Source organism: Phyllobates terribilis, unplaced genomic scaffold, assembly GCF_046119375.1.
Source record: "Phyllobates terribilis strain yellow unplaced genomic scaffold, ASM4611937v1 Scaffold_181__1_contigs__length_3860067, whole genome shotgun sequence".
Taxonomy (NCBI): Eukaryota; Metazoa; Chordata; class Amphibia; order Anura; family Dendrobatidae; genus Phyllobates; species Phyllobates terribilis.
In genome coordinates, this window is record NW_027362941.1 from 2867185 (window position 1) to 2888691 (window position 21507).

At 49.1% G+C, this 21507-nt stretch overlaps 1 protein-coding gene across 3 annotated transcripts in view; it reads left to right on the forward strand.

Moving 5' to 3' along the window:
• Positions 1-21507, forward strand: part of XKR8 (XK related 8) — a 98812-nt gene that overhangs the window by 21737 nt on the left and 55568 nt on the right. The gene's annotated exons all lie outside the window — the stretch shown is intronic.

Genomic DNA, 21507 nt, shown 5'->3' on the forward strand with positions numbered 1-21507 from the left:
TTCTCCTTGTTTGAGATGAAAGTTTAGAGGGACGGTCGGGTCTTGGTAGATTTGCAGTGGTCTGATACTCCTTCCATTTCAATATGATTGCTTGCACAGTGCTCCTTGAGATGTTTAAAACTTGGGAAATCTTTTTGTATCCAAATCCGGCTTTAAACTTCGCCACAACAGTATCTCGGACCTGCCTGGTGTGTTCCTTCGTGATGCTCTCTGCAGTTGAAACAGAACCCTGAGACTATCACAGAGCAGGTGCGGAGACTTGATTACACACAGGTGGATTCTATTTATCATTACCAGTCATTTAGGACAACATTGTCCTCACTGAACTTCTGCACTGAAAGTAAAGGGGCCGAATAATATTGTACGCCCCACTTTTCAGTTTTTAAATCTTTTAAAAAAGTTTAAAATATCCAATAAATTTCGTTCCACTTCAGGATTGTGTCCCACTAGTTGTTGATGCTTCCCAAAAAAATTTGAATTTTATATCTTTATGTTTGAAGCCAGAAATGTGGCAATATATATATATATATATATATATATTACCCACAGATACACTGCTCAAAAAAAATAAAGGGAACACTTAAACAACAGAATATAACTCCAAGTAAGTCAAACTTCTGTGAAATCAAACTGTCCACTTAGGAAGCAACACTGACAATCAATTTCACATGCTGTTGTGCAAATGGAATAGACAATAGATGGAAATTATTGGCAATTATCAAGACACACTCAATAAAGGAGTGGTTCTGCAGGTGGGGACCACATCTCAGTACCAATGCTTTCTGGCTGATGTTTTGGTCACTTTTGAATGTTGCTTGTGCTTTCATACTCGTGGTAGCATGAGACGGACTCTACAACCCACAGAAGTTGCTCAGGTAGTGCAGCTCATCCAGGTTGGCGCATCAATGCGAGCTGTGGCTGTCAGCGTAGTGTTCAGAGGCTGGAGGAGCTACCAGGAGACAGGCCAGTATACCAGGAGACGTGGAGGGGGCCGTAGGAGGGCAACAACCCAGCAGCAGAACCGCTACCTCTGCCTTTGTGCAAGGAGGAACAGGAGAAGCACTGCCAGAGCCCTGCAAAATGACCTCCAGCAGGCCACAAATGTGCATGTGTCTGCACAAACGGTTAGAATCCGACTCCATCAGGGTGGTATGAGGGCCCGACGTCCACAGATGGGGGTTGTGCTCACAGCCCAACACCGTTCAGGACGCTTGGCATTTGCCACAGAACACCAGGATTGGCAAAGTCGCCACTGGTGCCCTGTGCTCTTCACAGATGAAAGCAGGTTCACACTGAGCACATGTGACAGACGTGACAGAGTCTGGAGACACCGTGGAGAGCGATCTGCTGCCTGCAACATCCTTCAGCATGACCGGTTTGGCAGTGGGTCGGTAATGGTGTGGGGTGTCATTTCTTTGGAGGGCCGCACAGCCCTCCCATGTGCTCGCCAGAGGTAGCCTGACTGCCATTAGGTACCGAGATGAGATCCTCAGACCCCTTGTGAGACCATATGCTGGTATGATTGGTCCTAGGTTTCTACTAATGCAGGACAATGCCAGACCTCATGTGGCTGGAGTGCGTCAGCAGTTCTTGCAAGATGAAGGCATTGAAGCTGTGGACTGGCCCATCCGTTCCCCAGACCTGAATCCGATTGAGCACATCTGGGACATCATGTCTTGCTCCATCCACCAACGTCACATTGCACCACAGATTGTTGTAGGGATGTCATACAGGCACGTGGAGGCCACACACAATACTGAGCCTCATTTTGACTTGTTTTAAGCTCATTACATCAAAGTTGGATCAGCCTGTAGTGTAGTTTTCCACTTTAATTTTGGGGGTGACTCCAAATCCAGGCCTCCATTGGTTAATAAATTTGATTTCCATTGATGATTTTTGTGTGATTTTGTTGTCAGCACATTTAACTTTGTACAGAACAGAGTATTCAATGAGAATATTTCATTCATTCAGATCTAGGATGTGTTATTTGAGTGTTCTCAAAATAAGTGTATTGAGTGTATTTTTTGAGCAGTGTATATATATATATATATATATATATATATATATAATAATACACACAGTAGATTCTAAGAAAACCAACAGACGCCGTGTCAGGGACGTCAGTGACGACATCGGAGAGATCACACAATATCCCACCGCTGTCGTCACTCTGTCAGGATTGAGCAGGGATTCGCGCGCACACGATCCTAATTACTCACTACATAGCTATCGGCAAGCGGCCTATGAGCGTATGGCGTATACACGTCTGGATTCCAATGCATGGAATATGTGTATATGCCCCCGTACGGTTACTGCCAGCTTCATGATAGCCCAATTAATATTATTCGCTGCCACCACCGACCCAGTTTGAAATATAATACAGGCCTGGTCGTACGCCTGCTTGCTGGTAGTGTATATGGCTTCAGAGGAGGAAACTATTACAGAGCAAAAGAAACGGAACTATTCAATTTTATATTTAATCCATAAGGGTGGCAGGGTTTAGGAAAAATATACAAAGATTTTAGAAATGGACATTTACAGTACAGAGTATACAGTTACCCAAAGTAAACAGGATTAAAGAAGAAACTTACTATAAAGTTTGCAGAGACGACTCAGTATTGCTGTAGGGGGGGGGGGCGACCAAATTTCATTTGACGTAATCGAACGTGATCCTTTGCTTATAGAATCTATACCCCCTGGCAATGAACACTGCCCCCTTCCCCCCTTCGGCCGTGTCTCTTATGCCGAAGGGAGAGACCTTGCCACACACCCATGTGATGATCTCACGTGGGCTGGACTCCAGCCTTCATATTTTTATTAGCATATCTGATTTCTGCGATCATTTCTCTCTGGTTGATTGCAGAAGCCCGAAAGTGATATCATATTTTTCATTATGAATTTACCTTTCTTCACAGACCACACATAATACAGCTGCGGTTTGTCATTCTGCACTTTTGCGTTACCGCTCCCCGGAGGGGCGTACAGCTACGGAAAATTATCCATATTGTTCCTTGGCAGACTGTGCCACTAAAAATATGGGTCCCATTATTATCGGACGTATGGAATTCCATATTTCATGTCGTTGCCGAAAATCCTTGAGTTGCAGCTGGGAATTGTCCTGGTTATTGTGAGCAGTGTTTGAACTTAACGGGCCGCGTCCTTCTCATCCAGGTGTAGATTTATCGCAAGCCTGTGCCACTGGAAAACACACTCACATGCTAATTGGGTTTGCCACCTCTTTGGGCTAGCAGCTGCCTGTTAGCCACTTCTCCTGTGTGCTAATTTGCATACAGACAGCTCTTTAGATCATCAGCATTTCTCCTGTGACAAATACTATAAGGGAGGGGGGATGAAGAGGGGCTTGGGGAGAGTGACATTTTCTTAAAATCTATAACAGGGGAGAAGGAATATTTTCAATATTTCAATGATTCTCCGCTTTCATGATCTGCATGTTTTTGAGTCTGTGTATTTGAATAATTGAAAGGGGGTGTGTTCAAAATAATAGCAGTGTGGAGTTCAATTAGTGAGGTCAATCATTCTGTGAAGAAACAGGTATGAATCAGGTGGCCCTTATTTAAGGGTGAAGCCAGCACATGTGCACGCATTTCTTCTTGAAAGCCTGAGAAAATAGAAACTGAATTAGCAGTAATTCTACCCTCCACGGCAGCACCAACAGGTGGTTTCCTCCTCATCCTTATTAGGGACAGGAAACACAAGAGGTTAAATAGCCCTCCCCTTCCTGCCATCCTCTGTTTTTCCAAGGACCACACAATATGAATGATTGAAATATTTATTAACACCAAGGAATTTAAATGAACATAAAGTTTCATAGGAGGGGAAATTACCTGTGCTGTTGTGGAGGGTCTTAGATACCAAATTACAGGTAAGTCTAATTCTATTTTCTCTAATCCCCTCCACGACAGCACCAACAGGAGAAATACCAAAGAATAACGTTAGGGAGGGACTGTAGCCTGGAGGACTTTCCTGCCGAAGGCTAAATCTTTTACAGACATCAAATCTAATCTGTAATGCTTGGTAAAGGTATGGACCGAGGACCAGGTAGCAGCTCTGCAGATCTGCTCGATGGAAGCGCTGGCCCTTTCTGCCCAAGAGGCAGACATGGCTCTGGTGGAATGAGCTTTTAGTGACACAGGAGTAGGCAGGTCTTGATTTTTATATGCTTCTGTGATTGCCTTTTTAATCCAGGTTGCTAGAGAGTTCTTGGAAGCTTTCTTCCTTTTATTTGGTCCCCAGTATTGGACAAAAAGGTTTTGATCTTTTCTCCAAGGTTCTGTTTATTCTAGATAGTAGAGGATGGTTATTCTGACATCTAAAGTATGGAACTATAATTCCTTACTGTCCTTTGGAGTTTGACAAAAGGATGGGAGAATTATTTCCTGGGACATGTGAAAGTGAGGGGATACTTTTGGAAGAAAAGAATATTCTAGGCGGAGGATTATTCTGTCATCCGGGATTTTCAGATAAGGTTCCCTAATGGATAGGGCCTGGATCTCGCCGACTCTTCTTGCTATTGTTATGGCTACTAATAGAGCCGCCTTCCAAGATAATTTGTCCATTTGAGTTTGGGTCATAGGTTCAAAGGGCATGATAGTTAGACCCTTCAGAACTATATTCAGATCCCAGGTTGAACTCACAATGGGCCTTCTTGGACATTCTAGAGCAGGGGTCTCAAACTCGGTTAAGTATATGGGCTGCACATAGAAAAAATTTGAATTTAAAGGGCCGCATTCTTTGTAGGATGATATGAAATTTTTAATCATACCATATTGTTTTTTCTACATACCGTTTGGATAGTTTTTTTTAACATTTTTGGCTTTTTTATTTTATTCTTTTAAATGGCATTCATTTTATGGGCTATGATACAGTTTTATAGTTTTTACAAGTTTACAGTTTTACAGCTTTTGGAATTTTTATCTCCTTTTTGTGTCCCCTAATTGGCCACATAGAGTGATTTTTTTCCTTACAATTAGCACCATATAGTAATTCTGACCAACTTTTTATAGTAATGTCCCCATCTTGTAGTAGTTTCCCCATCTTGTAGTAATGTCCCCATCCTTGTCTGCATCTTGTAGTAATGTCGCCCATCTTGTTCCTCATCTTGTAGTAATGTGCCCATCCTGGTCCCCATCTTGTAGTAATGTGCCCATCCTGGTCCCCATCTTGAAGTAATGTCCTCCATCTTGGTCCTCATCTTGTAGTAATGTCCCCCATCTTGTAGTAATGTCCCCATCTTGTAGTAATGTGCCCATCCTGGTTCCCATCTTGTAGTAATGTGACCATCTTGGTCCCCATCTTGTAGTAATGTGACCATCCTGGTCCCCATCTTGTAGTAATGTGCCCATCCTTGTCCGCATCTTGTAGTAATGTGCCCATCCTGGTACCCATCTTGTAGTAATGTGACCATCTTGGTCCCCATCTTGTAGTAATGTGACCATCCTGGTCCCCATCTTGTAGTAATGTGCCCATCCTGGTCCCCATCTTGTAGCAATGTGCCCATCCTGGTCCCCATCTTGTAGTAATGTGCCCATCTTGGTCCCCATCTTGTAGTAATGTGCACATCTTGGACCCCATCTTGTAGTAAGGTGCTCATCCTGGTCCCCATCTTGTAGTAATGTGTCCATCCCGGTCCCCATCTTGTAGTAATGTGCCCATCCTGGTCCCCATATTGAGTAATGGCCCATGCTAGTCCCTAATTTGTAGAACATTCAACTTAAAAGAATCACTGACTTCGGCGGCCCTCAGGACCAGGCCACAATCATTATGGGAGGTTCCAAGGCCTGCGGGCCGCATTAAGCAGTCTCAGGGGCCGCATGCGGCCCTCGGGCCGCGTGTTTGAGACCCCTGTTCTAGAGGCTGTTGGCATGAACCTCTTTATCCATCGGTGGTTTGCCAGGTTTTGGTCAAAGAAAGAACTTAGGGCAGAAATCTGGACTTTCAGGGTACTAGGTTTTAACCCTTTTGATAGACCATACTGTAAAAGTCCAATATCCTGGCAATATCAGGATGAAATGGATCGATGGGCGTCCATACCATGCAGAAAAGGTCTTCCATAGATAAATGACAATAGTGACCTGCTTCCTGATTTTTTGTAGGGTATATATGGCGACATCCGAGAGACCTTTGGCTTTCAGGATTAAGGCTTCAGAAGCCAGGCTACCAAGCATAAGCTGTAGGGAGCCGGATGAAATATTGGACCCTGATGGAGTAGATCGTGGTCTGGAGGCAGGATAAGAGGACTCTCTTGAGTTTAGAAAGTTCAGAGCCCCTAACCAACTTCTCTTTGGCCATAGAGGGGCGATCAGAATCGTCCTGACCTTGTCTATTGTGATTTTTTGCAATGTCCTTGGTAGTTATGGAATTGGAGGGAATGCGTAGGCCAACCTGAAGTTCCGTGGGTGAGAAAACACATCTACCCTTGAATGAGTCTCGCAGGGATTTATGGAGAACTATTGATCCACCTTTGTATTCTGCCGACTCGTGAACAGGTCTATTTCTGGGTGACCTCATTTCCTGGTTATTAGCTGGAACACCTTTGAACTAAGGCTTCATTCTCCCGGATTTATATGCGTCCCGCTCAGGAACACTGCCTGAATATTGTTGGCTCATCTTAGATGACAGGCTGATAGAGACAGGAGATGATGTTCTGCCCAGAAGAAAATTCTTGCTGAGACCTCTCGTAGGTTCCTGAACCTTGTGCTGCCCTCATGACGAAGATAGGCCACAGTTGTCATGTTGTCTGACTAAATTATGACATGTGTTCCCTGGAGTATAGAATCTGCTGCCCTCAGGACTTCCTCTACCGCTCTTAATTCTCTGAAATTTGAAGATTGGTCGTCCATCTTCTTGGCCCAGATGCCTTGAAAGATCCCCTGGTATGTAACTGCACCCCAACCCCTTTTGCTGGCATATGTCGTTAAAGAAGCTATTGGGTGTTGAATCCAAGAAATTCCCTTGGTCAAATTTCCTGGGTTGAGCCACCAGTTGAGAGATATCTTTACATGGTGGAGAAGGGAGATTCTTGAATTGAGCATGTCTGGAGTTTTGTCCCAGCGAGAGAGGAGAAAGGTCTGAAGAACTCTCGTATGAGCCTGGGCCCGGGAACTGCCTGAATGCATGCGGTCATTGATCCCAGTACCGACATAGACACAGTCTTTTGGTTCTTTAGTACCCGAATCCTTGATCTCACATTTAACTGCTTGGTTGTTGGTAGTGAGGATCTCAGATTTTGAGAATCTAAGTGGATTCCTAAGAAGACCTTTTGGGTTGATGGGGTTAGATCTGATTTCTCCAGATTTATGATCCAGTCTAAGGACTTATTGGAGTTGGTTTTTGAGGTCGGGAACAGAAGGATCCGTGCTGAGGAAAGCGTTCAAATAAGGAGTGATGCAGACATTTTCTTTCCTGATAAATGCGACCACCTCTGCCATAATTTTTGTAAAGGTCCGCGGAGCTGAGAAGATGCCAAAGGGAAGGACCTTGAACTGAAAATGGCACACTGTCTGTGTAACGGGTCTGGGAGGCGGAACCTCTGAGCTACTATACAAGGGGGCGGTCCTTGTAAGGGAGCGGGTGGCGACCAGGCAGGCAGTCACAGCAGGTGACCGGGACAGTCTCTGGAAGAACGAGCAGGAGATCACGACAAGTGACTGGGGCAGTCTCTGGGTGAACGGGCAGATGGTCACGGCAAGTGACTGGGGCAGTCTCTGGGTGAACGGGCAGATGGTCACGGCAAGTGACCGGGGCAGTCTCTGGGTAAAGGGTTGGTACGACCTGTGGCGGCTGATGGTAGACTTGAGCTCCCAGGTGAGCAGGCGAGAGTCTCTGGATAAACGGGTGGTCACAGCATGTGACGGCGGAGCCTCCAGGAAGACCAACAGACAGGCGGCAGATGAGCGCTCCCAGGTGAGCGGGCAGAAGTCTCTGGACAGGCGGGTGGTCACAGCACGTGACGGCAGAGCCTCCAGGTAGGCTAGCAGACAGGCAGCAGATGAGCGCTCCCAGGTGAGCGAGCAGGAGTCACTGGACAGGCAGGTGGTCACAGCATGTGACGGCGGAGCCTCCAGGTAGACTAGCAGGCAGGTAGCAGGTGTGTGCTCCCAGGTGAGCGGGCAAGCTGGTCCATAGATAGACTGACGGGAGTAGGAAGGCAGACCGTCGGACCTCAGGCAAGCAGGCAGGTGGCTGGTGTGCGCTCCCAGGTGAGCGGGCAGGCTGGTCCTTAGACAGACTGACAGGAGTAGTAAGGCAGACCGTCGGACCTCAGACTAGCAGGCAGGTAGCAGGTAATCAGGCAGGAATCTGGCAGGTAACTGACAACGGGACCTGAGGGCTGAAGCAGAGTAGTGAACAGTGCAACAACATTGCTCGGGCACCTCCATTTTGGAGGAGGTGCCTTATATATGGTGAAGTCCTCCGGCCATTGGCCGGGGACTCCTTAGGACGGCGCGCGCGGCCCCTTTAAGAGGAAGGGAGAGCGCGCGCGTGCGCCCTAAGCACAGTGGCCGGGAAGGAGCGCACGCTGCCAGCAGAGCGGGAGGAGGACGCCGGGCACGGAGCAGGGAGGTGAGGGGAACAGCGTCCCTGCCTAGCAGAGGGCAGGGACGCCGGCGCTACACTACCCCCCCCTTTAGGCCCCCCCTTTTTTAGGCCAGAAAGAAATTTAGCAAGGATAAGAGGGGCATGGATGTTCTCCCGGGGCTCCCACGTTCTCTCCTCAGGACCAAACCCCTTCCAATCTACTAGAAAAAAGGTCTTTCCTCTTACCCTTTTGGTGGCAAGAATGTTCTCTACCTCAAACTCGTCCTCAGCAGAAACCGGAGCAGGAGGCGTACCTGTAGACTTGGAAAAAGAGTTAAGTACCACAGGTTTGAGGAGAGATACATGGAAGGAGTTAGGGATCCGTAAGTTGGCCGGGAGTTTCAATTTATAGGCCACCGGGTTGATCTGACTGATGACCTCCAGGGGGCCGATGAACCGAGGCCCTAACTTGTAAGAAGGTATCTTGAGCCGGACATATTTAGATGAGAGCCAGACTTTATCTCCGGGACGAAATTGTGGAGGATCCAGGCGTTTTTTGTCAGCGTGTCTTTTCATCCGTTCGGACGACTGAAGGAGTGCGGATCGGGTACTCTCCCAAATGGAGGAAAATTTGCTAACGAGAGATTCCGCAGCCGGGTTGTCCACAGAGGTGGAGACAGGAAAAGGAATCCGAGGATGCTGACCGAAGACTACAAAAAACGGGGATTTGGAGGAGGATTCGCTCTCGTGATTATTATAAGAGAACTCGGCCCATGGTAGGAGATCCACCCAGTCAGAATGATGGGCATTAACGAAGTGCCGGAGGTAACTGGTCAGGTTCTGATTGATCCGCTCCACTTGACCATTGGACTGTGGGTGGTAAGCGGAAGAGAAGTCCAGGGTGACATCTAGTAGTTTACAAGTGGCTCTCCAGAAGCGTGAGGTGAACTGTACCCCACGATCCGACACGATGTGGAGGGGCAGGCCATGAAGATGAAAGATGTGATGAATAAAGTCTTTAGCTAGCTCGGGTGCAGACGGGAGGCCTGGCAGGGGAACGAAATGAGCCATCTTGGAGAAGCGGTCAGCGACCGCCCAAATGACCGTGCAACCGGCAGAGACTGGGAGGTCTGTTATAAAGTCCATTGCTATATGCTGCCAGGGGGCAGCAGGTACTGGGAGCGGAAGGAGGCGACCGGCTGGCAGATGTCTCGGAACCTTGTTGCGGGCGCAGGACACACAGGCAGAAACAAAGTCTATTACGTCCTTGTGCAGGGTAGGCCACCAGTAGTGCTGGGTAATAAGCTGGAGGGTCTTTTTCTGACCGGCATGGCCAGCTAGTTTAGACGAGTGACCCCAGTGAAGGATCTTCTCCCGATCAGGTACTGATACGAACTTCTTTCCGGGAGGGAGACGATTTAGACTCACGGGAGCCACCTGCATTACTCTGGCGGGATCGATGATGTGTTTCGGATCTTCCTCGAGATCAGACACCAGAAAGGATCGAGACAAGGCGTCCGCCTTGACGTTTTTGTCAGCCGGGCGAAAATGAAGAACAAAATCAAAGCGAGCAAAAAACAAGGACCACCGGGCTTGGCGCGGGTTAAGTCTCTGGGCATGCTGGAGGTAAGCCAAGTTCTTGTGGTCAGTGTAAATTATTACCGGGTGAAGAGCCCCCTCGAGCAGGTAACGCCACTCCTCCAATGCCAGCTTGATGGCCAATAACTCTCGGTCTCCTATGGAATAATTGCGCTCAGAGGAGGAGAAGAGTTTAGAGAAGAAGCCGCAAGTTACCATCCTCCCGGAAGATGATTTTTGAGTAAGTACCGCTCCGGCTCCAGAGGAGGAGGCGTCAACTTCCAGGAAGAACTGCTTGTTGCCGTCCGGGCGATGCAGCACCGGGGCGGAAGAGAAGGCCTGTTTTAAGGAAAGAAAGGCCTCCTCTGCTTCGGGCGGCCACTCTTTGGGATTAGTACCCTTACGGGTGAGCGCGGAAATTGGGGCAGTCCGGGAAGAGAAGTGTGGTATGAAGAGGCGGTAGTAGTTGGCGAAGCCCAGGAACCGCTGAATGGCCTTCAACCCCTCTGGTCGGGGCCATTTCTCGATGGCAGACAGTTTCTCTGGATCCATTCGTAGGCCGGTCTGAGAAATAATGTAGCCCAAAAACGGAAGCGAGGTCTGCTCAAAGAGGCACTTCTCGTATTTAGCGAAGAGGTGATTCTGCCTGAGCCTGAGCAGGACCTGACGAACGTCCCTCCGGTGAGTCTGGAGATCCGGAGAGAAGACCAAGATGTCGTCCAGGTACACCACTACGCAGGAGTAGAGAAGGTCCCGGAAGATGTCATTGACCAACTCTTGAAAGACGGCAGGAGCGTTACAGAGACCAAAGGGCATTACCAGATATTCATAGTGGCCGTCCCGGGTGTTGAATGCCGTCTTCCATTCATCCCCCTGACGGATACGAACCAGGTTGTAAGCCCCACGGAGGTCCAGTTTGGTGAAGATTCTAGCCCCTCTCAGACGATCAAATAACTCCGGAATGAGCGGAAGGGGGTACTTATTTTTCACCGTGATCTGGTTAAGGCCTCTATAGTCTATACAGGGACGGAGAGAGCCGTCCTTCTTTTTTACGAAAAAGAAGCCTGCTCCCGCCGGGGAGGTAGACTTCCGGATGAATCCCCTGGCCAGATTCTCCTCAATATATTCGGACATCGACCGGGTCTCAGCAGCGGATAATGGATAAATACGCCCACGGGGAGGAGTAGTACCGGGTAACAAGTCGATAGGGCAGTCGTATGGTCTATGAGGGGGTAGTGTCTCTGCTTCCTTTTTATTAAAGACATCAGCATAAGACCAATAAGGAATCGGAAGTCCAGGTAGATTAGCTGGGGTAGGAGAAGGACGGACGGGATGGACGGGAACCAGACAGGTCTTATGGCAGTCCTGTCCCCAGCGAAGGACTTCTCCGGTCTCCAGTCAAGCACGGGTGCATGTCTCTGGAGCCAAGGTAGACCTAGCAGGAGGGCGTGAGAGAGTCCAGGCAGAACATGAAAGGAGATACTCTCAGAATGCAGCATTCCCACCTGCAGAGTAATGGATTCGGTGATGAGTTGGATGGGGCGTGGTAAGAGACCCCCATCCACGGCAGCAACAGACAAGGGTACAGCCAGAGGTTTGGTGGGGATGCGGTACTTCTCTACCAGGGACTGTGAAATAAGATTCCCGGCTGCTCCAGAGTCCAGTTGGGCTAGTTCGAAATAACGGTTCTCCCCGCAGACGATTGAAACTGACAGCAGCAGAGATGGAGAGGATTTATTCTTGTCTAGGTCGACCTCTCTGAGCGAACCTAGACACAGGCGTTTCCCGACCTCTCTGGGCAGGCACGGATCCGGTGCTCCTTACTGCCACAGTAGAAGCAGCTCCCCTCGGCACGGCGTAAGTCCTGACGGGTTTTGACCATCTTGGTCTGGTCGACCTGCATAGGCTCAGGAGAGTGTACCTGGGGAGAGACGGAGGGAGTGACGGGTTTCTGAAAAGTAGGAGCTAGACGTGGAAACCTCCTCTCACGGGTGACCTCTTTGGCACGCTCCTGGAACCGTAGGTCAATCCGGGTGGCAAGAGTTATTAGGTCATCGAGAGTGGTAGGAACGTCCCGACCGGCAAGTTCATCTTTAATACGGCCGGACAGACCCTCCCAGAAGACGGATACCAGAGGGTCGTTATCCCAGGCCAGCTCCGAGGCAAGGGTACGGAACCGTATGGCATATTGGCCCACGGTGAGACTTCCCTGACGGAGGCGTAGCAGAGACGATGCGGATGAGGTCTTCCGTCCGGGTTCGTCGAAGACTTTCCGGAAAGCCGTGAGGAAGGCAGGCAAGTCGGACACCAGGGGATCTCCTCTCTCCCATAGAGGATTTAGCCAGGCCAGGGCCTCCCCGGTGAGATGGGACACGATGAAGGCAATTTTGGCCCGGTCGGAGTTAAACTGGTGGGACAATAGTTCAAAGTGCAGGGTGCACTGATTAATGAAGCCCCGAGCCTGGGCGGAGTCGCCTCCGAAGCGAGGAGGTGCAGAAAGCCGGGGTCCGGGTTAGGATACCATGATATTGGTGGGCAGCGGAGCTGCCGGGTTGCGAGTCATGGCACTGGCGGTGGTTGCTGGTGGAGCAGTCAGAGTGTCCAGGCGAGAATTGACATTCCGCAGGTGACCCAGGATGGACTCCTGTTGGGACCTCTGACGGGACAGTTCATGACAGAGGTCCGAGAGCGAGGGAGCTTGGGTGCCACCGGGTTCCATGGCCCGAGCAAACTGTAACGGGTCTGGGAGGCGGAACCTCTGAGCTACTATACAAGGGGGCGGTCCTTGTAAGGGAGCGGGTGGCGACCAGGCAGGCAGTCACAGCAGGTGACCGGGACAGTCTCTGGAAGAACGAGCAGGAGATCACGACAAGTGACTGGGGCAGTCTCTGGGTGAACGGGCAGATGGTCACGGCAAGTGACTGGGGCAGTCTCTGGGTGAACGGGCAGATGGTCACGGCAAGTGACCGGGGCAGTCTCTGGGTAAAGGGTTGGTACGACCTGTGGCGGCTGATGGTAGACTTGAGCTCCCAGGTGAGCAGGCGAGAGTCTCTGGATAAACGGGTGGTCACAGCATGTGACGGCGGAGCCTCCAGGAAGACCAACAGACAGGCGGCAGATGAGCGCTCCCAGGTGAGCGGGCAGAAGTCTCTGGACAGGCGGGTGGTCACAGCACGTGACGGCAGAGCCTCCAGGTAGGCTAGCAGACAGGCAGCAGATGAGCGCTCCCAGGTGAGCGAGCAGGAGTCACTGGACAGGCAGGTGGTCACAGCATGTGACGGCGGAGCCTCCAGGTAGACTAGCAGGCAGGTAGCAGGTGTGTGCTCCCAGGTGAGCGGGCAAGCTGGTCCATAGACAGACTGACGGGAGTAGGAAGGCAGACCGTCGGACCTCAGGCAAGCAGGCAGGTGGCTGGTGTGCGCTCCCAGGTGAGCGGGCAGGCTGGTCCTTAGACAGACTGACAGGAGTAGTAAGGCAGACCGTCGGACCTCAGACTAGCAGGCAGGTAGCAGGTAATCAGGCAGGAATCTGGCAGGTAACTGGCAACGGGACCTGAGGGCTGAAGCAGAGTAGTGAACAGTGCAACAACATTGCTCGGGCACCTCCATTTTGGAGGAGGTGCCTTATATATGGTGAAGTCCTCCGGCCATTGGCCGGGGACTCCTTAGGACGGCGCGCGCGGCCCCTTTAAGAGGAAGGGAGAGCGCGCGCGCGCCCTAAGCACAGTGGCCGGGAAGGAGCGCGCGCTGCCAGCAGAGCGGGAGGAGGACGCCGGGCACGGAGCAGGGAGGTGAGGGGAACAGCGTCCCTGCCTAACAGAGGGCAGGGACGCCGGCGCTACAGTCTGATTTAGTGAGACTTGAAACCTCAGATATCGATGGTAATCTTGATGGATGGGCACATAATGGTATGCGTCCTTGAGGTCCACAGTAACCATGACAACGTTTTTGCCAATTAGTGGGACCATGGATTTTACCGACTCCATTTTGAATCTTTGGTAAAGAATATACTGATTCAGACGCTTCAGATTGATAACTCGGTGGGCCACTTTTTTTTTTTTTTTTTTTTTTACCAAGAGTAATCTGGAGTAATGGCCCTTGCCTTGTTCCGCTTTGGCACGGGAGAAATTACTGCTGAGGATAGCATTTGCTGAAGTTCTGATACTAGGACATTCTGAAGTTTTGCTGATGGGAGAGATGTTACTTCCAGTCTCTGTGGGGGAAAGGAGGAAAATTCAATTTTAGTCAGTCTAGGATTTTGCGATTTGATGTTATCTTCCGCCATTGTTCGAAGAATTCTGAAATTCTGCCTCCCACTTGCTTGGCATCATTGCCTATCAAAACATTGGGTTTGCAAGATGCTTTTACCTCTTCCCCCTTTGGGGTAAGCTCGAACGTCCTGATTTACCCTTTACTCTGTATGAGGGATTTTATGTTTGTGGAGGACGAAAAGGTCTTCTTTTGGGGATTTTCAGTTTTGGGAGAGATTTCTTTTTATTGGATACTGTCAGGAACATTAATATCAGGAAAATGTTCTTCCATATCTGCCTGACACAGATGTTCACCCCCCTCCCTTATTCCCCTTCTGCCAGCACAAAGCCCCAATTAACGCACGACTGATAAATAGTTATTCACACACGGCCAGGGAAGAAGTGTTAAAACTTCGTTAGGGAACCAAGCCTCTTGTCTCTGAGAGAGCAGGGGGTAATTACAACCGCAGGCTTGCACTAATTTACGTGTACTTGTGAAGACTAGTTCCCGAGCCTCAAAGGAAAGTTTGTAGACGAACTGACTCCGATATTAGTTATGAAATAATATGAGTTCTATAGGTCCGACAGTAACGGGACCCATATGTGTAGTGACCAAATTAGCCCCGGATTATGTAGGTCGCTTTCCAGGGCCGTAACCAATATCGGGAGGCCGTTTTGAAAGAACCCCGGAATAGCAGACTGCAGTGATGTGATGCGTGATGTCAAAATAAAGATAAAATCATGAGGGAAAATATGGCGCAGTTTGCGAGCTTCTGCGATTAACGGGCGATGAGTTATCGCAAAAGTCAGCATTTCTAATAAAAATCTACAGACTGAAGACCAGCCCACATGATGTCACCGCAAGGGGCGTGTGGCCAGGTCTCTCCTTAGGTATAAAGTAATCTAGGGAGAAGACAGAAGCACTCATTGCTGGGGGGGTATAAGAATTCTATGCAACGGGTCCTGTTCAAATAACAACAATCTGGAGAACACCTCCTCCCACTATATTGAGTCGTCACAGCGAACGTTATAGTGTAAGTTTCATTCTTTATCTTTTATTTTATGTAACTGTTTATGTATTTTAATTTCCCCTTTGTAACATCCGTGTATATATTTTTCCTAAACACTGCCTCCCTTTTTGGATTAAATATAAAATTTTATAGTTCTGTTTCTTTTGTTCTGTAATCGTCCTCCTCCCCGAAGCCATAAATGCTACCGGGTTGGTTCCTGACCCAATATCAGTCTTTTAACGGACTTGTATCAAACGAGGACTGGTGGCAGCATACCATCTGGGGGATTTGAGGAAGGCTGGCAGTGACGGTTGGAGGTGTGGATATATATTACTGGCGCGGCCAGGGAATTGTATATATACCGCCCTCACTGCAGAGGGCCTCAAATACCCAGTGGGCTACAGGACGGCCTCTCCGGCGACCACTCGCTCTAAGTGCAGTACCTTGACTGACCTGAGAGGCTATGGGGCACCAGAGAGCTGTGCCTGTATCGTGGCGTCACGGATTAGTGACGTGTAAGGGACAACACACACCCCACAGTGTCTTCCCCCGCTGGTGGCGGCTTCCTGGCACTACTTACTCTAGGTGTAGTACCTTGACTGACCTGAGAGGTAAGGGGGCGCCACCGGCTGGCAAGCTTTCCTGACAGATACTTTCTCCAGTAAATTGTCCAGTGCTGGACCAAACACATATTCCCCCTTGAAGGGTATGGAGCATAATTTTGATTTAGACAAGATGTCTCCACTCCACATCTTTAACCATAGTGCTCTTCTTGCGGTATTAGAGAGAACTGAAGTTCTTGCTGCAATCCGGACTGATCCCGCGGAGGCGTCCGCTAGGAAATGCGCTGCCTTTTGTAAGAAGGGCAGTGAGGCCAGAAGATCTTCTCTAGGGGTACGCCCTTGATATGATCCTCTAACTGATGCAACCAATGGTTCTTGTGACACAGTGACTTCCTGAGTAGACTATCCATCTTACGGTCAAGTGAATCTTTAAGCTGAGAGGAGTCTTCCAAGTGTAGGGTAGTCTTTTTTGCTAATCTGGCCACCTGAATGTCGTCTTTTAGGTATTTCTGTCCAGCATTTTGAGATGTCCTCATCCAAAGGGAGGTTGTCCTTTAGATAAGATGGAATGTTCAGCTTCCTTTCTGGAAACTCCCATTCATCCAGAATTAAATTCTGGACATTGTCATGGATGGGAACACCATTTTCTTTCTTGATCTTAATCCCCCAATCATCTCGTCTTGGACCGTGCATGAAGTTTTCTCTTCCTCTACTCCCATTGCGTTTCTGACAGTGAGTAAAAGTTCATCCATGTTATCAGAGGAAATTTCCTATCATCCTGCTCAGTGTTTTAGACTTGAGTGACTTTGCCTTCCTCCAACCATTTCTCTGGGGCTGAATCTTCTGCCTCCGAGTCTGAGCTATCTTCTGGGGCCTATTTCCTATTTTTTGTTACTGAGGGACCCCCAGAAAAGGATTGTGAGAAGATGACTAAGGACGACTGGATCTCCTGGTACACCATTACTCTGACTTAATCCATGAAGGACTGTTGTTCCTCGCGGATAATGTTCTTTGTACATGGCTGACAGAGCCTTTTAGTGGGCAGATGGGAGTTTTTTATTGCAAATGGCACACTTGTGACTTGCAGGTTTTTCTTTTGACTTTGGTGCAGGATCCTTGTCACCCTAAAATAAAAAAGAGAAGACATAAGGATGGATCCTGCATCAAGGAGGGACCTACCCTTACCAGACATACTCACTGGGCCAGGGATTGCGCTGGGCTCTGCAGATGCAGCTTTAGGGGCAGACACATCCATCTTTAGAACCTTTTATGCAGGAAACCGAGATCCAGCGCCTTGCTCATTCAATAGAATGAGATCTCCCCTCTCCTGACGTCAGGTCCTGTCATTTTGACGCTTACGCCGTCTTTTTAAATTTCAAATTTCCCGCCAAAATGGCAGTGTGTTCCACCGTGGAACACAACCAGAAGTAACATCGCGCCTCACTAAATTGCTCAGTGCGCTTCACACTGCCGGAGAGACCCCTAGAGTGGCTGGGAGACATTGTAAACTGGTGGAGGGGCTACTGGAGGCCCCCAGCCGCTCTTCTCACCATCCAGCATTGCCTAAGCACAGGAGGATCGTGCGGTCCCGCACAGGAGCAGGAGCAGCACATGGAAGGAAGGCACGGGGCTATCAATCCAAGGCTGCCCGGCTGAAGGTATCTAAAAGGCGGGAAGCTGTTTGCCGGCCACAGCCCCACCAGAAGGAAACCTCTTCATCCCTTAGGGACAGGAACAACACTGAGGATGGAGGGAAGGGGAGGGCCATTTAACCTCTTGTGTTTTCTGTCCCTAATTAGGATGGGGAGACAACCTCCTGTTTGTGCTGTTGTGGAGGGGATTAGAGAAATATGGGTCGTTCAAGACATTGTTCAGAAGAACAGCGTACTTTAATTAAAAAGTTGATTGGAGAGGGTAAAATGTATAAAGAAGTGCCAACTATGATAGACTGTTCAGCTAAAATGATCTCCAATGCTTTAAAATGGAAAGCAGATTGGAGCGTTTGAAATGCGTAGCTAATCCTGTGACTGCGGAATCTGTTTTTATGGAATAAAGATCTGTCTGCTACACTTTAGAAGCTGGAATCCTTCCTTCTTTTTTTCTTGCAATTTGCCAGCGAATGGTTCCTCGTCTATTCCGGGCTTCAGGAAACCTGAGTCACGGTGAGCTGGTGTCTGTTTTTTCTTTTTATTTACTATCTATGCCTTATATTGGTATCTTTGTCCATTATCAACTGGGCTCCTTTTAATTAAGCATATCATAGTTTGCCCTAACCCTATCCTACCCGTCTGCATTATAAACAGGGCCATACACAGTCAGGAGGGATAGCTGCCGAGGAGTGGGGGCGCCATTGCGCAGGATAATGGGGTGCCAACCTCCACTGCCAGGCAGGGTCAGTTTAAGGGGTATTACCCTTTCATCTTCTGTTTTGGGTTTCCTTTGCTCCTACAAGGTGTAATGTTTAAAATCTAATTGATATCTGTTAAGAGGCCCTGTTATGTTAGAATGACACATGGCTAGCTGGTCTGCTACCTACTCACCACTGACCTAGAAGTGCTTTATGTGTCATTTATATACCTTTCATGGCACTATTATTGTGCTAAGAGACGTTGCTCTATATGTTTATGGTTTACAGCACTAGCACTTTAGATATGTCCCACATGTCAGGTATATAGTTTTCATACATATAGTGATATCCGACGCCTCACACTAATATCTGTTGTGTTTTTGGTACTGTTTCCATTCTGCCTAGCTCTAGGGACATATAGGGCTAGAAGGGACAGCCGCCGAGGAGCGGGGGCGCCACTGGCGTAGGAAAGAGGGTGCCAACCTCCGCTGATAGGCAGGGGTGAGTTTTGAGTGATTTATAGGGACATTTAGTTCCTTTTTTATACAGTACAGACCAAAAGTTTGGACACACCTTCTCATTTAAAGTTTTTTCTGTATTTTCATGACTTTGAAAATTGTATATTCACACTGAGTGCATCAAAACTATGAATTAACACATGTGGAATTATATACTTAACAAAAAAGTGTGAAACAACTGAAAAGATGTCTTATATTCTAGGTTCTTCAAAGTAGCCACCTTTTGCTTTGATGACTGCTTTGCACACTCTTGGCATTCTCTTGAGGAGCTTCAAGAGGTAGTCACCGGAAATGGTTTTCACTTCACAGGTGTGCCCTGTCAGGTTTAATAAGTGGGATTTCTTGCCTTATAAATGGGGTTGGGACCATCAGTTGTGTTGTGCAGAAGTCAGGTGGATACACAGCTGATAGTCCTACTGAATAGACTGTTAGAATTTGTATTATGGCAAGAAAAAAGCAGCTAAGTAAAGAAAAACGAGTGGCCATCATTACTTTAAGAAATGAAGGTCAGTCAGTGCGAAAAATTGGGCAAACTTTGAAAGTGTCCCCAAGTGCAGTTGCAAAAACCATCAAGCGCTACAAAGAAACTGTCTCACATGAGGACTGCCCCAGGAAAGGAAGACCAAGAGTCACCTCTGCTTCTGAGGATAAGTTTATCCGAGTCACCAGCCTCAGAAATCGCAGGTTAACAGCAGCTCAGATTAGAGACCAGGTCAATGCCACACAGAGTTCTAGCAGCAGACACATCTCGACAACAACTGTTAAGAGGAGACTTTGTGCATCAGGCCTTCATGGTAAAATAGCTGCTAGGAAACCACTGCTAAGGACAGGCAACAAGCAGAAGAGACTTGTTTGGGCTAAAGAACACAAGGAATGGACATTAGACCAGTGGAAATCTGTGCTTTGGTCTGATGAGTCCAAATTTGAGATCTTTGGTTCCAACCACCGTGTCTTTGTGCGACGCAGAAAAGGTGAACGGATGGACTCTACATGCCTGGTTCCCACCGTGAAACATGGAGGAGGAGGTGCGATGATGTGGGGGTGCTTTGCTGGTGACTGTAACGGGTTTGGGAGGCGGAACCTCTGAGCTACTATACAAGGGGGCGGTCCTTGTAAGGGAGCGGGTGGCGACCAGGCAGGCAGTCACAGCAGGTGACCGGGACAGTCTCTGGGTGTACTGGCAGGAGGTCACGGCAAGTGACCGGGGCAGTCTCTGGAAGAACGGGCTGGAGGTCATGGCAAGTGACCGGGGCAGTCTCTAGGTAAAGGGTAGGTACGACCTGTGATGGCTGAACCTCCAGGTAGGCTAGCAAGGCAGATGGAGGCTGTGTGCTCCCAGGTGAGCGGGCAAGAGTCTCTGGAATAGCTGGTGGTCACAGCACGTGACGGCGGAGCCTCCGGGCAGGCAAGCAGGCAGGTAGCGGAGAAGCGCTCCCAGGTGAGCGGGCAAGAGTCTCTGGAATAGCTGGTGGTCACAGCACGTGACGGCGGAGCCTCCGGGCAGGCAAGCAGGCAGGTAGCGGAGAAGCGCTCCCAGGTGAGCGGGCAAGAGTCTCTGGAATAGCTGGTGGTTACAGCACGTGACGGCGGAGCCTCCGGGCAGGCAAGCAGGCAGGTAGCGGAGAAGCGCTCCCAGGTGAGCGGGCAAGTTGGTCCTTAGACAGACTGACCGAAGTTGTAAGGCAGACCGTCGGACCTCAGGCAGGCAGGCAGGTAGCTGATGTGCGCTCCCAGGTGAGCGGGCAAGTTGGTCCTTAGACAGACTGACCGGAGTTGTAAGGCAGACCGTCGGACCTCAGGCAGGCAGGCAGGTAACAGGAAATCAGGCAGGATTAGGACAGCAAGCTGGCAGGAATCTGGCAGGTAACTGGCAACGGGACCTGAGGGCTGAAGCAGAGTAGAACGGTGCAACAACATTGCTCGGGCACCTCCATTTTGGAGGAGGTGCCTTATATATGGACTCCTTAGGACGGTGCGCGCGGCCCCTTTAAGAGGGAGGGAGAGCGCGCGCGCGCGCTCTAAGCACAGTGGCCGGGAAGGAGCGCGCGCTGCCAGCAGAGCGGGAGAGGGACGCCGGGCACGGAGCAGAGCGGTGAGGGGAACAGCGTCCCTGCCTAGCAGAGGGCAGGGACGCCGGCACTACAGTGACACTGTTGGGGATTTATTCAAAATTGAAGGCATACTGAACCAGCATGGCTACCACAGCATCTTGCAGCAGCATGCTATTCCATCCGGTTTGCGTTTAGTTGGACCATCATTTATTTTTCAACAGGACAATGACACCAAACACACATCCAGGCTGTGTAAGGGATATTTGACCAAGAATGAGAGTGATGGGGTGCTACGCCAGATGACCTGGCCTCCATAGTCACCAGACCTGAACCCAATCGAGATGGTTTGGGCTGAGCTGGACCGCAGAGTGAAGGCAAAAGGGCCAACAAGTGCTAAGCATCTCTGGGAACCCCTTCAAGATTGTTGGAAGACCATTTCCGATGACTACCTCTTGAAGCTCATCAACAGAATGCCAAGAGTGTGCAAAGCAGTCATCAAAGCAAAAGGTGGCTACTTTGAAGAACCTAGAATATAAGACATATTTTCAGTTGTTTCACACTTTTTTGTTAAGTATATAATTCCACATGTGTTAATTCATAATTTTGATGCCTTCAATGTGAATGTACAATTTTCATAGTCATGAAAATACAGA